Below are 16,990 nucleotides of genomic sequence, written 5' to 3'. Positions count from 1 at the left end.
ATAGTCAGGGGTTCACGTTGGATTTGGCAGGTAGGGAGCCCGAAGCAGATACAGAGATATTATTTCCAACCCTAAACAGTATAAAGCTAGTTTTAAGCTGGAATTCAGTGACTAAAGTGAACATAACTAGTGTAGTTCTAGATAACAGGAATGAGGACATCCTATGTGAGCTTTAAATTTGCCGATTTTAGGTTTTATTGACAAATCCTTACCTTTAAAAACAACCATTTCTTTCTTACATCTTTCTCCGTCTCTGAGTGAAGTTATCTGTCAGTCTTTTGTCTCCCTGGGAAATACAGCAGGAGTGCCTTTAGCTGACAGACACACTGTGTGACAAATGGAACAGAAACAGTGTGTGTTTGATGGCATTTGTTGATCTGTTAGAAATGTTGCATTTGAAATTACCTGTCACTTAAAAAATGTTACTCCCCTTATACTTCAGCTAGATGGACAGTTTATGGACATCTGCACCAAATATGCAGTTCAAGGTTGAGTCTAATGCTATAACTGATGCATAAATGATATGTTTTTGTCTCTCAGTGATGGATATGCCAGTAGGACAGTCTTTTAAGTGTTATTGTTTTCTCCATTTAGTTTCAAATTGGTTTGGCATCTGGAAGACAAGAATAACAGGAAATATTAACTCCCGTCATTCATTAAACCTAAAGTAATCTAGGAGTAGAAAGTGGAAATTCTGTAAAACTTTAGGGAGTAAAAGTACAAAGATGTATGTATGGTAAGAATGGATACTTCAAAATTCTGCTTGAGTACAGCTACAAAATATTTATACTTCATTACTGGGACAGGGAGTACTGGAGTTACTGGTGGGAAGTAATAAAGTATGTATTCGTTAAGCTACATACCATCAGGTTTTACTGATCACACAGGACCAGATTTACTAAATAAAAGGGAGAAAATGATGTGAGTGCAAATAGTGCTAAAAGGTGTGGTTAGTTTCACAGGTGATTTACAAAAGTTCATTTTAATTTTGCCAAGAGCTGCAGAATTTAGAACAAGGTCGCAAAAGAGGTCATTCAGCTGCAGGAAATTTACTGACTGGGCAGGCACAGCTTGTTAACTGTAATCAGAAAAGGATGCCAGTACACTTATACATTTATAAAACTTTTTAATCTACATTTTACCCACATTTATACAACTAAATGTAGACCTATGGTGGCAGTCTGATGGAGTCGGAGTATATGGGAAACATGCTTTAGAAATATTTTGACATCACATTTTGTAGCATTTTTGTATCAAGTAAGCTTACATCACTTTAAGGATAAACCAGAAATGCATGAATGACAAAAGTTTGTTCCTGTTAACAGTCTTACAACAGTTTTTTAGTGCTGGATTTGTTTAGTTAGAACAACACTGCTGGGATCACTGTGGCAACCTTGTGCACTGTCCATGGTCCTGAAATGACATCAGTTTAATGAATTTAATATTTCCCTAGTTTTCTTCATCACAAAGAAACTTTATGAAGTGAAAATATGTTTTTAACATTTATTAACATAAATTCACTGATCAGACTGACGTCCATCCAAGGTCAGATTAGTTTCACTGGTTTTGGTTCCAGGCCCTCTATGAGATCAGATTTTGAATTGGACAGCTCGGTAATCTGCAAGCATTTGTCACGTCGTTGTCCATTATGCCAAATATAGAAATGGCACTCCACATGCCACTGCCATTCTTGTTCAAAGCCTTGTTACTTCTCGGATTGACTACTGCAATTCACACTTCTTTGGTCTCACTCAAAACCTGTATTATCACCAGGACCCCTTCTATTCACCACATCACTCCTGTCCTGCAGCAGCTTCGCTGGCTCCCGGTCAAACATCACATCAATTTTAAAATACTTTTGTATACATTTAAGGCAATTCATCTCCTCTGCCCTCCATGTCTCTCTGATTTGGTTCAGATCACCATTCCTTCCCTGTGTCTTAGATCCTCTTCTTCTCTTTCTCTTTCCGTCCCCTCTCCTCGTCTTGCCACCATGGGCAGCAGGGCTTTCAGCTGCTCTGCTCCTTGACTTTGGAATTCCCTCCTGATGTAAGAAATATCACTTCCTTTTCTCTTTTTAACTCTAGACTGAAAACTCACCTGTTCAAACTAGCTTATCCGACATAACCTTTTCCATTCTCCTATTTTAAATCTATTTTTATGTTTTATGATTTTGTAAACTGCCTGTTTTTATGCTTGCTTTGTTCTGCTGTGTACAGTGTCCTTGAGTGTTCTGAAAGGCACTTTCAAATAAAATGTATTATTAAATATAGAAATTTCTCATTCTTCTAGCACTGGCTCTAAAGCCTCTCTGCAGCAATACCTGCCACAATATCAAGCACAGAAAATAAGGCCGGTGTTTTTTGGTTTTAAATAGCAACGCTATTTGTAGTCAGTTGTGTGTCGCAAACATTAGTAAATCAGTTTATGCAAAAATCTTGGAGTTCACTTACACAAATCTGGTCAGTACTTGTCATTTATGCCAAAACCCAGTTTGCACAGTCCGACCCGTAGAGAGCTGAGTGACTGGTTTGGCTGGTCTTGGTCTTTAGAGAAGTTAAACACCATCTCCAGGACTGCAGTGCCCATCAAACTGGAAATTCAATATTTGGACCAAAACTTTTTCTTTTTAGTCTGCAATCAGTGCAGAAACACAAGCTGTCTCTTCACCTCTGCCTCCATCCTCTGTGACTCATCCTCTATTATTTGGATTGGTTTTTCGAAAGTGCCCCCCAAGTTCAAATAAATATACCCGACCATCAAACTTAAATGCCCTTTTTTTCCCTCCCATATTAGTTCTTTGGGTGATTCACCATTGCATGCAAATGCAAAGTTTCCTCAAAGTCAGCGTCTATAAAATAAGCAGCATGAGCAGTGATTAGTTTAGCTACCAATAAGTCTCCTCAGTGGAGAACCATGATGTGTGCCGGGCAGATCGTTTGTGTTTCTACGTTCAGCCACACAAAAATCTGAGCAAGAACTGTGACACAGGCCACTGCTCAGTGGGAGTGCACTGCAGCCATTTCACAGTTTGTAGCACTCATTCTTAATAATGGATATTTCTGTTTGCATTTATAATTTAAACCCCCAAAGAAGGGAAAATATGGCTCAGGTGAAAAGTACCACTGTTCATTGAGCTGTTAAAAATGCGAATTTTGAAACTCTTCTCTCAATGTCACACATCTGGTGACACCAAAATAATGTACCCAGTATCCACGCTCTTCATCTCATTCTTTACCTGCTGCTGAACTAAACAGTATGTGAGAGATTAGTTTTGATAGGGCTCACGGTTTCACCACATTAAGTGTTCATTAATCTAGTGCTCCAGAAAAAAGAGCCACACTGTAAAACAAAATTTTAATATAAAAGTATTTTACTGTGTATTTGACAGTTTTGTACTGTTTTTCTAGAATATCATTAAATTTACATAAATAGACTGATTTCACATTTCAAATGTAAAATAACATAAAATCACTGTAAATGTAATAAAACATAATTTTCTTGTTTTTTAAATATATTTGTCTGTACATATGCATATTTAGATTAAAATACATTCACAAATGTATCATAATTTCACAAATATTTGTCCGTTATTTGAAAGATTGAACTGTTAAATTCAAATGTAATACTATGGAAAAATACACAAAATGATTCTTATAAACTTTTTTTTTTACATCAAATAATGTTATTTAGGGCGATCGTGGCTCAAGAGTTGGCAGTTCGTGTTGTAATCAGAAGGTTGCCGGTTCGAGCCCCGGCTCGGACAGTCTCGGTCGTTGTGTCCTTGGGCAAGACACTTCACCTACCGCCTACTGGTGTTGGCCAGAGGGGCCGATGGCGCGATATGGCAGCCTCGGCAGGGCAGCTGTGGCTACAACTGTAGCTTGCCTCCACCAGTGTGGTGTTGAATGAATAGTGGAGTTTTTGAGGGTCTTATATATAAAGTTAACTGTATTTTCTGTTTTAAGTATTATTATTCATATTGTTTTGATCTTGTTTATAAGTATTTTTGTTTAATCACATTAAAATGTTCCTAATTTAATGTTTAAAAGCACTGAAAAAGGCAAAATCCCATGTAAAATTAGGAATACTGAAAATAACTGTTTTTATGAGAAAGTTATTTTTTTATTTTCTGGTATTATTTTGGCGCCCCAGCTGCTGGAATATTACTGTTTTTTTAGGATTTTTTTTTTTACAGTGCAGTCACACTTCTGGGTAATAATGCTGAGGTTTGTATCGATTTAAACAAATGAGGCCATTTGTTTAAAACTGAACCGTCCTGCTCTTTCTCAGGTAATTTGCTTGTAATTCAACACACATATTCAGTCTAGGTGTTTGGTAAAAGTCACAGAAGCATGAAGCTTTTGAGTTTGTTTAAATCTTGGCACATGTCTACTTGTAATTAAATTCAGTCTAAACACACAGAGGTATTGGCCTGCAGCACTTCTTGACCTTTTCTCCACATCGTTTCTTGCCACCTTATTACTGCGCAGCTCCCTCCCCTTCTGTTCAATGCGAGGAGCTCATTTACAGATGATGTGACGTGCATGTGGATGATAGTCATTGCTTTTGCATTTGATATGACTGGATTTTAGCCTCATTAGGATAAGATACGACCAACTGTTTGGTGGTGTTTCTACTTTTAATAATAAGATTTCTTTATAGGAAGTTTTATAGTATTACTATGACTACTTTGATGGCAGTGTTTTGGTGCTCAGAGACGGCACTTCTGACCAGAATGGAAAAATATCATTTATAAACTCTTGACATTTATTAGCTTTTATGAAGGGCCTGTGCCCAGTACTGAAGAAGAAAGCAATATTCACCATTGTTAGAAACAAATCTTTAGTTATGATTCAGTGTCTCACTCAGTTACAGTTTGAAGCACGCTGACATAATGAAGACATTAATCTTTAAAATATCTCACTATAATAAATTCATTTTCCTTATCTTTAGTTATTATAATAGTGGGACACTTTGTCAAACGTTCCTCGAGGATTCAGAAGAGTTCAGTGCATTTGTGATCTGTCTCTGCATACCAGCAGGGTCTAGTCAACCCTATAAAACTTCCATAAAGACAAAATAGATGTTTTCTTGGTCTCCTTGTTTTTTGTTCTTTCTTTGAACGATATTTATGATGTTACTAAACACAAAAACTCAGCAGAAAGGTGTAATGCAGGAAAAGTCGTTTTCATATTTTTCCTTCCTCATGTGCAGCACATGCCAGGAGATCCTCCACCTTAAATGCATCTATGCAACTGGAAATACTCTGTGTGCTTTAGCTGAACGGGCTGCCTGGATGGAGCATGCACCAAACACCACGCCCACTCGCTAGCTGTGAATCCAACGGACACATGCTAACATCACACAGACTTCATAATAGAAAACTGGCAGGTTGGACATGCAGGTTCACACACATTTCAGGTATGAAATTGGCTTTCGAGATGCAAATCTGATTCTGACCCTGAATCTGCTTCAGCTTTGTAGCTGCTAATTCAGTCAAACTTACACTGAAGGAAAAAAATGGACTAATCTTAGATTCAGATTGTTGTACAGCCGTTTGCATGAATCAGGAGTGATTGGGACTCTACAGCACGAGCACCTCGCTATCGCTATAAAATCTGACCCATTGTCATCTGGGACAGAACAACACACAGTGAGGGACAAATAACAAAGAGAGCCTCACAAACACGCTCTCTTTTCCAATCTCTCCCTCGTCTTCACACACAGAAACTCTTATTAGCTGCAACTGAGGCTGAATAACACAGCAAATTGGTCTCTCAACAATCATTTTCTCTATGTCTGCTGAGGCTTGTTGGCTAGAAGGAGACAATCAGTGTCATCTTACATTACAGAGATACACAAAGGGTAAATGTAATCAAATCCAAAGCCCCCCCCCTTAAAAAAACACAGACTTTAAAATGCAAAAAAATATATATATTTGTGGCTCTAAAACAGCTTCAGGAATGGCATAAGAAAGTGCGAGAGCGTGACTGAAAATCACAATAAAGAAATGTTTGATAGGCGAGCTGCTGTTTGGGCCAAAGCTTCAGAATCCACTGACAGCACGCAGAGGAAAAAAAAGCTCTATAAAGACAGGAGCCCGTCGCGTCAGTGCTCTTATAATAAAAATAGATACATCCCAATCCTATATCTCTCTTTATCTTTGCTATTTTTAGTGCTCCAGTGCGTTCCTTTTTTATCTCCTGTTTCCTTTTATATTAATGTCTTGTTACTGTGTAAAACATTCTGATATACATTTACACTGTATTTAGTTCTAAGATGCAATGAAAAAAAGTGTGGAAAACCACAGCTTTCCCCGAGCAGTTCAAAAGCCACAGATGAGGACAGTGTGGAGATACATTAGTGAATATGAAATGGGTAACTAACTCTGAATGCTTTATTAATACAGACTATTTAAAGGTTTTGGAGTAACATATATTGCTAACAAGGCCTTGATTATTTTGGCAAGATAATGCCAAACCACATTTTGCACATAACCCACGAGCTTGTCTCCACAATAAGAATCCAAGTGCTGCACTTCAGTCATCAATTTTACATTAAATACTTTATAAAACAAAAATATGGTCGAGGAAAGCCAGAAACATTCATCAGCAAAAATCCAGTATCAAGCAGGAATCTGCAAACATGTCGTTTTCAGTTCTACAGCAAAGACAGTTCCCAAACACGTACACACTGTTAATAAAAGCAGAGGTAAGACAGCACAGTGGGAGACATACCCCCTAAATGTAAGTTTACGTAAGAAAAAACTGTAACATTCTTGGACACCGAGGTTTAATTTGTTTCAAATCACCGCACTCTCCCTTTGTTTACATTGTGATCTCATCATGAAAGTGTCGTGCAAAGTGAAGGTTTCCCATGTAGAATGTAGTTAAACACAACAGACTGATTTTCACCTCCAGCAGCATCTGAGGCCCAGCTGTCTGTCAAACCTGAAGTACTGAATGTTTTTCAAAGGGGGAAATACACGTCTGGCTCTTCATTATGTCCTTTGTGAGATGATTATCCACTACTTTCACTGTTTACAGTGGCTTGCAAAAGTATTCGGCCCCCTTGAACTTTTCCACATTTTGTCACATTACAGCCACAAACATGAATCAATTTTATTGGAATTCCAGGTGAAAGACCAATACAAAGTGGTGTACACGTGAGAAGTGGAACGAAAATCATACATGATTCCAAACATTTTTACAAATAAATAACTGCAAAGTGGGGTGTGCGTAATTATTCAGCCCCTGAGTCAATACTTTGTAGAACCACCTTTTGCTGCAATTACAGCTGCCAGTCTTTTAGGGTATGTCTCTACCAGCTTTGCACATCTACAGACTGAAATCTTTGCCCATTCTTCTGGGCAAAACAGCTCCAGCTCAGTCAGATTAGATGGACAGCATTTGTGAACATATTTTCAGATCTTGCCCCTCTTGGCCAACACCAGGTAGGCGGTTATTGGTTTAAAGTGTCTTAGGCTACAAAAGCCCAAGGACACACGGAGCACTGTTCAGGATAGAGAAATGGAAGGGTATCGCATAACTGTAAACCTTCCGGACACAGGTGCCCTTCCTCACAGGCCTGAGCCTGATCAGTGCAGCCAAGAGGCCCATGGTGACAGTGTACAAACAGATCAGAGGATAAACTGAAAATAAAATAAAATATGAATTAAAAACAGTGAAAGAAGAGCAGAAAAAAAACCATGAAGTGCCGTTGGTGTGCATGTCTGTGGAACAAGGTGCTCAGATGAGACAAAATGGATTTTATTTGTGTGGCATTGCACATCATTTAAAAGATCAGTTTGCTTCTCTTCAGTCCTGAGGTCAGAGTTGATGGCCAAATACAGGGCAATCTTGGAAGAAAACCTTGGAGTCTGCAAAGACTTGAGACGGGGCGGAGGTTCACCTTCCAGGGAATTACAACTGTGAGTCTGTCTGTGTGTGTGTGTTAGAATGTGTCAAAGTTGATCTAAATCCAATCCAGAATTGTGGCAGATACATTTGTTTTCTCTGTGTCCATCTGCTGAGGGAGCTTTTACAAAGTAGTTGGGCGGCTACAGTCTGTAAAAAGCTGGTCCATTTCTCTTTCTCTGGAATTGCAGCAAAAGGTCTTCTACAAAGTATTGCCCAGGGGTGAATTCCAGCTCAACTCTTCATTTTCTTTCCAGGTTGTTGTGCACATGTGCCAGTTCAGAATATAGGCCACGTTAGAAACTATAGAGAATGAAAGATTTATGACCATTTAAATGTCAAAGCTGTCCTTTTTTGCAAGCCACTGTACTGCAGGCAGCATCAGAGAAATTGCACCGTTTGTAAAACGTGATCAACACTGAGCTCTGCAGCCGTGATTCGTTCAGTTCTCTGAGCCTCGAACTAAGCAGTTTCTGTTTTCATAATCCTAAACCTTAAATGGTCACTGAGCTTCAAAACCTGCATGCAGTGTAAAGACAGATCTTCAACCCCCCAAAAAATAAAATATGAATTAAAAACAGTGAAAGAAGAGCAGAAAAAGCAACAATGACAAAAAGACTGTAAATATGGAATTTCTGTCTGTGTGTGTGTGTGTACATCGGTTCTACTACCCCACGTCTCTGTGTATCCAGCCTGACAAGTTGGCGCTACAGAGCATAAAGTTCTTCAGTTTTCTCTCACAGACAGAAACTCTTCATTTCAGGTTTGTGCACATGTGCCAGTTCAGAATATAGGAGTTAGAAACTATGGAATGGAGACAGTTAAATGTCAAAGCTGTCCTTTTTAAAAACGTACTGCAGGCAGCCATTTGCAGTAAAACGTGCTCCAACACTGATGCAAACATTTCTGAGACTTTTTCTGTCATTTTTATTGCAGAAAAATCTTCAAACAAGAAAAGACAAGAGCGTGATGATAAAGTGCAAACTGCATCCGGCTAAGCCGTTTGTTTCTAGCATTTGTTGCTTCATCATGTCTAAGTCAGCTTTGTTGTAACTCAGGCCCACAGTAAATATGTTGGTCTCTCAGTTGTTGTGCAGGACATATGAAACACAAGGTTTCTTTACATATATATGCAACATTTTAACCACAGTGATATCAATAAAATGTGACAATCATTCTGCAAGACTAAAAGAGAATTTACATGACAGCAACACATCTGGTGAGCTGATGATTTCTCTCCAGATTACATATTTTTTATTCTGCTCTGCTGCCCAAATCACTCAGTTTTCCTCTGGCAAAAAAGCAAAAGTGTAATTTAACACAATGCTGGTTAAAGAGGGGAAGAAGAGGCAGCTCTCCTGTGATGGAAAAAAATTAAGGGTATCCCTCTAGATTTAAATTACAATAGGGCCACGAGGTTCACAGAGAAATGGAGGCTAATTGTGAGTGTAATTAATCTTGTGATGAGGGTGAATAATGACCCACATGCACTCTCTAGATTGGATTGAAATCACTGACCAGCACAGGTAATGTTAATCCTCCTATTTCCTTTCAGAAATAAATCCACAGTCTAAAAGGGTTTAAGAAAGCTCTGCTGCTCCTCGATAAAGCACGCTGATTCAAAACAATCAGCTGAACTCTTCCAGAATTAAACGCATAGTGATTACAGCAAGTAGCAGAGGCAAACAGACAGCAGGTTAACTGGTTTTGTGTCACAATATGAGCAGCTGATCTGATCTGATGTGTTTTTTAAAAAAAAGCGAAGCACAGTTAAAAAGTTTGTGACCTTCCTGAAGAGCTGGAGGCGTTCAGCCTGCAGCTCTTCATCTAAAAGTTCATAGAAGCTGCAAAAGATGAAAAAATGTTAGAGTGCTGAAAAATCCTCGGCATTAGTTGCTTTTCTAATAACAGACTGCAGCCGGCTCTACGCACTGTTACAAACTCTTGCTTTACATTAAAAGCCTCACTTTTTCTAGCTGAGCACTTGAATGTGAAGCAGAAGCAGTATGATAAACTGTTTGCTTCAGTGGCCACTTAACCTCCTGAGACCCTCTGACGGTGTGTGAACATAGTCCACAGTGATAAAAGACGAATTGGCATCAATGAGATAAAAATTGCAGCACATAATTTTCTCGTGATTCATCCACTCTTAGACGGGCTATCTGGTTCCACTGCAGGGATAATAATAAGATATTATACTGAAAACTGTTTAGTGACACAAAATGTCAAAATTGGGGTTTATTGGACAAAAACTAAAAGGTTTGAAAAAACCCTAAAAGTAATATAACATTCTGGGGTTGTGACTGATTGGCTGGCCAGCCTGTCGATCACAAACCAAAGGGCTATAACTATACCTGTGAACATGACTGATGGAGACTTATTAGCAGAGCGGCAGAGCCCAAACAGCTGCAGCTCCTCAGCTCTAAAAGATGCCTGCTGGTCACAAAATAATAGAGACGCGAGAAGCATCTAAATATCGATCCTCTCTTCTTTTGAACTCTTCTCTTACTTGTCTCTAGAGGCATCCTGTCCATATAACGTGTGTCTGTTCATGCTGAGTAAAGTGCACAGGTCAAATTAATCACAGACCTCAATTTACACCCGGATTCACCTCAGCAGCTGTTTATTGTGCCTGCTAACCTCTACGTGAGTCAATTCCACCTTGGCTTTCATCAGAACCATTTCATTTGCCTCGGCAGTCTCGATCTAGACCCAGAAGCTCAAAGTCCAAGCTTTGGATTTAACTCCATCAGATATTTTCAGACATCTAACGCTTATGGCACTATCCATTTTTCACTGAACATGTCACGAGAACTGTGTGAATACACAGTAAAAGTGTCATTCTGAAATACATTTTGTTAAGAACTCAAGAATTTCCAGCAAGTTCCCCAGATAAGCACTCACATCAGTCTGACTCTGGATTTTGACAGTTGCGTGTTAGCATCTTGCCTGCTGTTGTTGCTGTTCTTGTTTTTTGGAACCAGAGGTGTAGTTAGACCAGAGGGTTGAATGCCAAATTATCAGTTAGAAAACTGGCTGCAAAGCAGGACTCTAACAGTGCAATACCTATATCATTATCTGCTAATTATTTCTACTGAGCAGAAAAAAAAACCCTTAGAATTTCACTCAGCTAAACTGAAGCCCAGGATTCAGGGACAGACATGTTGGACAGCATGCAAACATTTGTCAAAGAATTCTGTTAAAATGCTCCAGAAAACACCAACAACACAAACAGTTCAGAGGTTCAGTTCAATGACTTGACCCAGCTCACAGGACACACACACACACACACACACACACACACACACACACACACACACACACACACACACACACACACACACACACACACACACACACACACACACACACCTGTTCCTGTCAACCTGAGCAGCTGTGTCTCTGAGTTTTTCTGAACTTTTTCTTCCATAAAGACAACATTTGAAGTGACAAGTCACTTCAGTATATATATCAGTAAAGATGTGGTTTAACAACTGGACAGTTTTGAATAGTTTCTGATTCTTTCCGAGGGCACAGGCGGAGACCACCGTCGCTAACATCAGATGCAAACCCTGTCATTCTGTTCTATGAGCAGGCCGGAAATATGCAAGAAGCTACTCAGTTTGAAAAAGAGTTAGGGTCACTCCTAGTTGGCTTTCAAGAGTGAAGAATTAAACTTTAACAACTTCCAAATTCTAGTGTTATAAAAAAATTTCACACCCTGCACAGTTTTATGAACAATGAAGGGAAAGTTCAAACTTATTTTCTTTGATCATAGGTGGTGTGTATCAGTAAAATCTGCCAGAGGAATATAATTCTTACTGTAGATTTATTTCAGGGATGTTGAATGAGTCGACTTTGCTCACTTTTTACTTACAGAATCACACGAGATCAGTGAGGAATGAATTTGAACTCCACGTGCATTATGATAAATATACTAACTGAAAGACACAGCCCCACACACACCCCTCCCCATGGTGCATTGTTCAGACTGTATGAAGGAGCTTCACCTCATAAATTATCTTACAAGCAAAATGGTAGAAGGAGGAAATCCTCTCTTCTGCAATATTGATGCACAGTATGATAAAATTTAGTTATTTTTAAATCAGCAAAACCTTCAATACAAGACAACAGCTTTGCAGTCTGAAAAGTAATTCTGTATCGTACCCAGAGAGATGTTTTATTTTGAGTCTTAACACCTCTACAAGCAAAGCCGCATGAATAATTTAGATACACAACTCTACTGGATAGACTCCACAGTTAATACCAGCTAAAGGGAATAATGATGTTAACAGAATTTTAATGTGCAGTTGTTCCTAAAGACTAACAAGAGATGACAGGAGAGGGAAGGAAATCGTTTTTATTTTATTTCACTGTGAACGCTTTGGTTGAGGTCCTCGATTCGCGGTTAGCTTTGGACAAAACAAAAGAAAAGGAAAAATTCAAACCACACTGAAACGCTTCAATGATAGTTTTAAAGGATGAAGAAACATTTTCTCTTTAATTCTCTGCACAGATTTTTCAGATCAGTTCAGGGACTGGACTCTGCAGCCTTCAGGTTTAATCCTTGCAAGTAGAAATGCATGAAAGCATTTGCTGAATTTAATATATTGTATATGTCAAATATAAGAGAAAAGTTACATGACGAGAAACTGGCTTACAAAGACATTATACGATTTCAACTTCTCTCTTCTTCCTTCTGTGCTCCATTGCTTCCTCTCCTGCCCTGATGTTCGCAGAGGGCAGAGGTTATGTTTCAGGACAGGCTCATCTGTTTCACCTAACACTTTCTTTTCTACCATCCATCACATTTCTGAGTTCTTGAACTCTATGAATTCTTTTGTTTCCATTTGTTATGGTAACATTATAAAAGAGTATTAACTTTCAAAAGAGACAAAATTTTAACCAATTCTTTTGACTCTCATGTTTCTATGTCCTGAAGCAGTAGACAATTCTCTTGAGTGAAAAGGAAGTAATGTCTTCTCTTCTTTAGGAATATGGAATATGTTTCACTGCTTTGGCTTTTGTTGAATTTTCCATGCACATGGCTGACATTATTAGGGTTTCTGATGAGAACTGTTCAGCTGACAGAGATGAACACATAAAAATATTATTAAAACACCTATTGGAGCCATATTTCAGATTGTAGTTGCTCAGCCTAAAGTATAAATGTGCTAGGGATAACCAGTAGCTATGCATACAAATGTAAAGTGTAGAAGCAAATGTATATGTTACTTGATAGACAAAGAGGTGTTTATGAGTGTTATAGAGCAAGTTATGTACCCATTGGGTGGTTAACCGTTTTGATATTTATATGTATCTGAATGTTTACACATGCACTTTCAAAGCAGTAATAAGTATGTGTTGAATCTACCTAGTTGGTTTTCCTGCATTTATCTGACTGTAGGATTTCCTGGCTTCTGAGTGGCCAGTGAAGTATCACGATGGCCGTACACAGGAAGTGTTGTTTGTTGCTGAGGTGTGCAGAGAGTAAGTTATCCATCTCCATCTTGCTGTTTCTAATAGTCCCGAGAGATTCAGAACCACACAACGAACCTTCACGTTACACTCATACAATCTATGTTGTTTTTGTTTACATTTATTTAGTTTCATTTATATTTAGTCACTCGCTTTCGTTACATTTGTTCAGTCTTATTGTTCAATCATCTGCACTTTAAACTCACCTGCAGGAAAATTGCTGCACGATAAATGTGGACTGATTAAATTACCACTGCTTTAAAGAAACAGTTACTCATTTTAATGTCACAATAAAGTATGTTGTAGGTGATAAGCTGCTATGGCAACGGTGCTGTTTATGGCCACAAATATGATGCAGATGTTCCGGCATCTGTTTATGCAGCATGTGATCTGGTGTAATTATGTAACAATACATTTTAGTGGATAATCTGAGCACAGCTCCAGTGTTTGTAACTTGTGGTGTCCAAGCATGTCTGAAACTGAAAGTCTTTGAATTTGAATATTGCATAACCTGAATTCAACATCGGAAGGAAGATATTCAATCCAGCAACACACACACACAAATAAATAATGTATAAGGATACTCTTAAACTTGACAGGGGGAAATGAAGCGGCATGACGAGTCTGGGTGGTAGAAAAGATGAAGAAATGAGAGGGGAAAGTATAGAAACAAAAGATGAGAGCAGAAGAAGGAAGAACAGAGACATTAAAGAGTGAGACAGGGAGAGGAGTGCACTATCTAATACGGCAAAAATGGAGAAAAAATTATACGTATATTAGCAGAGTCAAGGTTACCATGGTGTGTGGGTGTGTGTGTGTCTGTGGGTGTGTGTGCATGCGCTCAGGGTGGTGGTTCATTTGGACACCTTAATTGAGTGTTCTGCAGTTTCCCTCTGGGTTCCTGTCACCTTGACCTGAGCTCAGAGCTCCATCAGCAAATTCTGAACAAGATGATCTCCATTAATACAGACATGCAGTAAACGTGTGTGGCCGATATTTCAATTACACCCACGCCCACGCACATATAAAGAGCAGAGTAAAAGATTGTCATACAAACACACACACACACACACACACAACAAGAGCAAATGGATCCAAAGACACACACATGCATACAAGCACAGTAATGACCCCCACACAGCACCCATTCATCACTTGGTTGGGTCGCTGCGGGATACAACTAATGAGGCATCACAGTGGCTGTTACCCAGAATGCATTGCATTAGCCCTTCAAGGCTTCACACTATTTGGCCATTCATTGACACGCATGGAACTAAGTGCTTTTGTGCAAAAAGTCCAGAAAGTCACTCACTGCTGATTGTGTATGGCGTGTGTGTGTTTTCTATACAATGAATGGTAAAATTTAAATGGAGTATAAATCAATTAAAAAAAAAATTTAACTGTGGAGTCACTGAACATCTCACAGAGCTGCAGATTTTTATGCTTCTTTTGTGTCTCATGGCTGATTTCTGCAGTGAATCTTTAGAAGACCTCTGCTTGAGCCTAAGTAGTTGAAGCCGTTGCCAGCGTTCATCCCTGTGCTCGGTGTTTTACATTATGGTTGTGTCCTGGTGTTTTACATGCGGATTACTTCTGTCCCTCAAGTTTGCACTTTCTTTCGCGCCCATTCCAATAGATTTTGCAATTTTCCTGTAGGGATTTGTTGACATCTGCAAGTCCTCATTTTGAGGCTTTGATAAGGATTTTTTACACTGAGGGGATATTTATTATTTGCTTATTGATCCATTCAAAAAACTGAGGGGAAAATGTAAACACAGATTTTTAACCTTCAGTTTTCACTTCTAAAGTCTGTGAGCGGAAATATCTGGAGTTTGCTACACCGAGTTGAAACGGCGACAAACACAACCAGTTAGTATGAAAACCAGTTAAACTGGAACATGCAAATGCAAAGGAAGAATCAATGGTACTAAGCAGGACATTCACAACAGATGTGTAGTTAACATAGAGATGTGTGTCAGGCTACATCATACAGTTTGTGATAAACTATTAAAATGATGAGAATAAGATCCAGTTTCACAGCAAAATGTATAAGAGCTAAGTTAGTACTAAGTTAGGCGCGAGCAAACTGGATCTGGAAAAGCTGCTGTTAGATGTTGAAAGCTCCACTGCTGCTCCCATCACTTGTAGCTGACAGTGGATCGCTATAGTGGTCAATCCAGGCTTGTTTTGCTTGTGATCACTGCAAGTCTCTGAGATTTCATTGAGATGGTCAGTTATCAGCACAATCCTTCTAAAGCCTTCCTGTGTATACCCCGCTTAAGCCTGTGGGGGTAAAAGCCACTGTTCTGGAGCTTTTGGTGCATATAGATAACTGATAATTGTCCTCTTATAATCGAACTATGAATGCAGATTAAAAGAAAACAATAACAAAGACTTGTGGTTGTGACTACTCAGACTACAAACAACAACTGGTGGAAAAACTCTTGACCTTTGCCTACAGATTACTGTACACACCACCGACATGCAAGAAAAAAAGAATGAATTAAGACCAACATGGTTATTGTGGAACTGATCTCACCTTATGTAAACAGCACTACTGTGGTGCATCAGACTATTATTCACAAGGCAATAAAGCAAATGGTCAGATCTCAACAATGTCTTGAAACCAGTGAGTATTTCTCAACCATAAAACTCTGTAACTCTGCGACATGGTATAGATGAGGCGGACCAGCATCAAATGTCTGTCCCCGTCACTGCAATTCCCAAGAGAAAGGAGGAAAAAAGGTGGGAAGGAGAGCAAACTCACCACTAGTCTCAGGTGGTCCTGGCAGGCTGCAGAGAACGAGAGAGAAAGGAAAGCAGATGAGTTGGCTTTCACTTTTGATGTTTTTGTGAACATTTTGCAGTAAAGACCGAAGCATCGATGGCTGAAAGCATCTTAACAACTCCCACAGGCGCACACCAAAAAACAAAAGCATGAATATGGAGTGCAGCATCCAACATCAGCTCAAGGACAGGAGGAGGGAGAGGGATTTACCACGAGAGACAGATGGAGGGAAAAATAAAGGGGGAGATAGAGAGTGTTTAAGAAATAGGCAAGTAGTAATATAGGTCAGTGATGAAGTCTCAAATGTATATGTGTCAATTAGGTGCACTATCATCTTCATGGATTATGAGCATAAACTTTAATACACACACACTTCTGCGTCTGGTATGTGTGTGCAGTGTTTTTCTACCATAACAGCAGATGTTGCATGAGCAGAGGGACCGATGAAGAGACGCAGGGTGAGACAGATGTATCCGTCAGCTGATATATTAGGTTGATTTTTCATATATTTTCAGTTTTGGTAAATCTGAGTCCTCCACTGCAGATTAAAAAAGAGATTGCTTGCTGACTGGGGGGAAGAAATCATTTTCTAACTTGTGATAACATTCTGGTGTTAAGAGCCTCTTAAACCTCAAAATTTTCACTGTGGGAAGTTTTACTGTCCCACAGTGGTAAACAAGCAGGTGTCTCCACCCTTAAGTTATGGTTGGATATTTCTTATGCTGGTAAGATAGGATAGGACTCATGCTCAACAGTGTGAGCTTTTGCCAGGAAAAACATAGTCTGACCTTTTAAATCACCAAGT

At 39.1% G+C, this 16,990-nt stretch overlaps 1 protein-coding gene across 1 annotated transcript in view; it reads right to left on the bottom strand.

Moving 5' to 3' along the window:
* slc8a2b (solute carrier family 8 member 2b) overlaps positions 1-16,990 on the bottom strand; it is a 205,037-nt gene that overhangs the window by 80,382 nt on the left and 107,665 nt on the right. The window contains exon 4 of the mRNA XM_031741776.2: positions 16,165-16,190. The gene's annotated coding sequence lies outside the window, so the exon portion shown is untranslated. The remainder of the gene's footprint in view (positions 1-16,164; positions 16,191-16,990) is intronic.

The sequence above is a fragment of the Oreochromis aureus genome, linkage group 14 (genome assembly GCF_013358895.1).
Source record: "Oreochromis aureus strain Israel breed Guangdong linkage group 14, ZZ_aureus, whole genome shotgun sequence".
Classification (NCBI taxonomy): Eukaryota; Metazoa; Chordata; class Actinopteri; order Cichliformes; family Cichlidae; genus Oreochromis; species Oreochromis aureus.
Note: the sequence above shows the minus strand (reverse complement) of the source record. Positions and strands in the feature narration are given on the sequence as shown.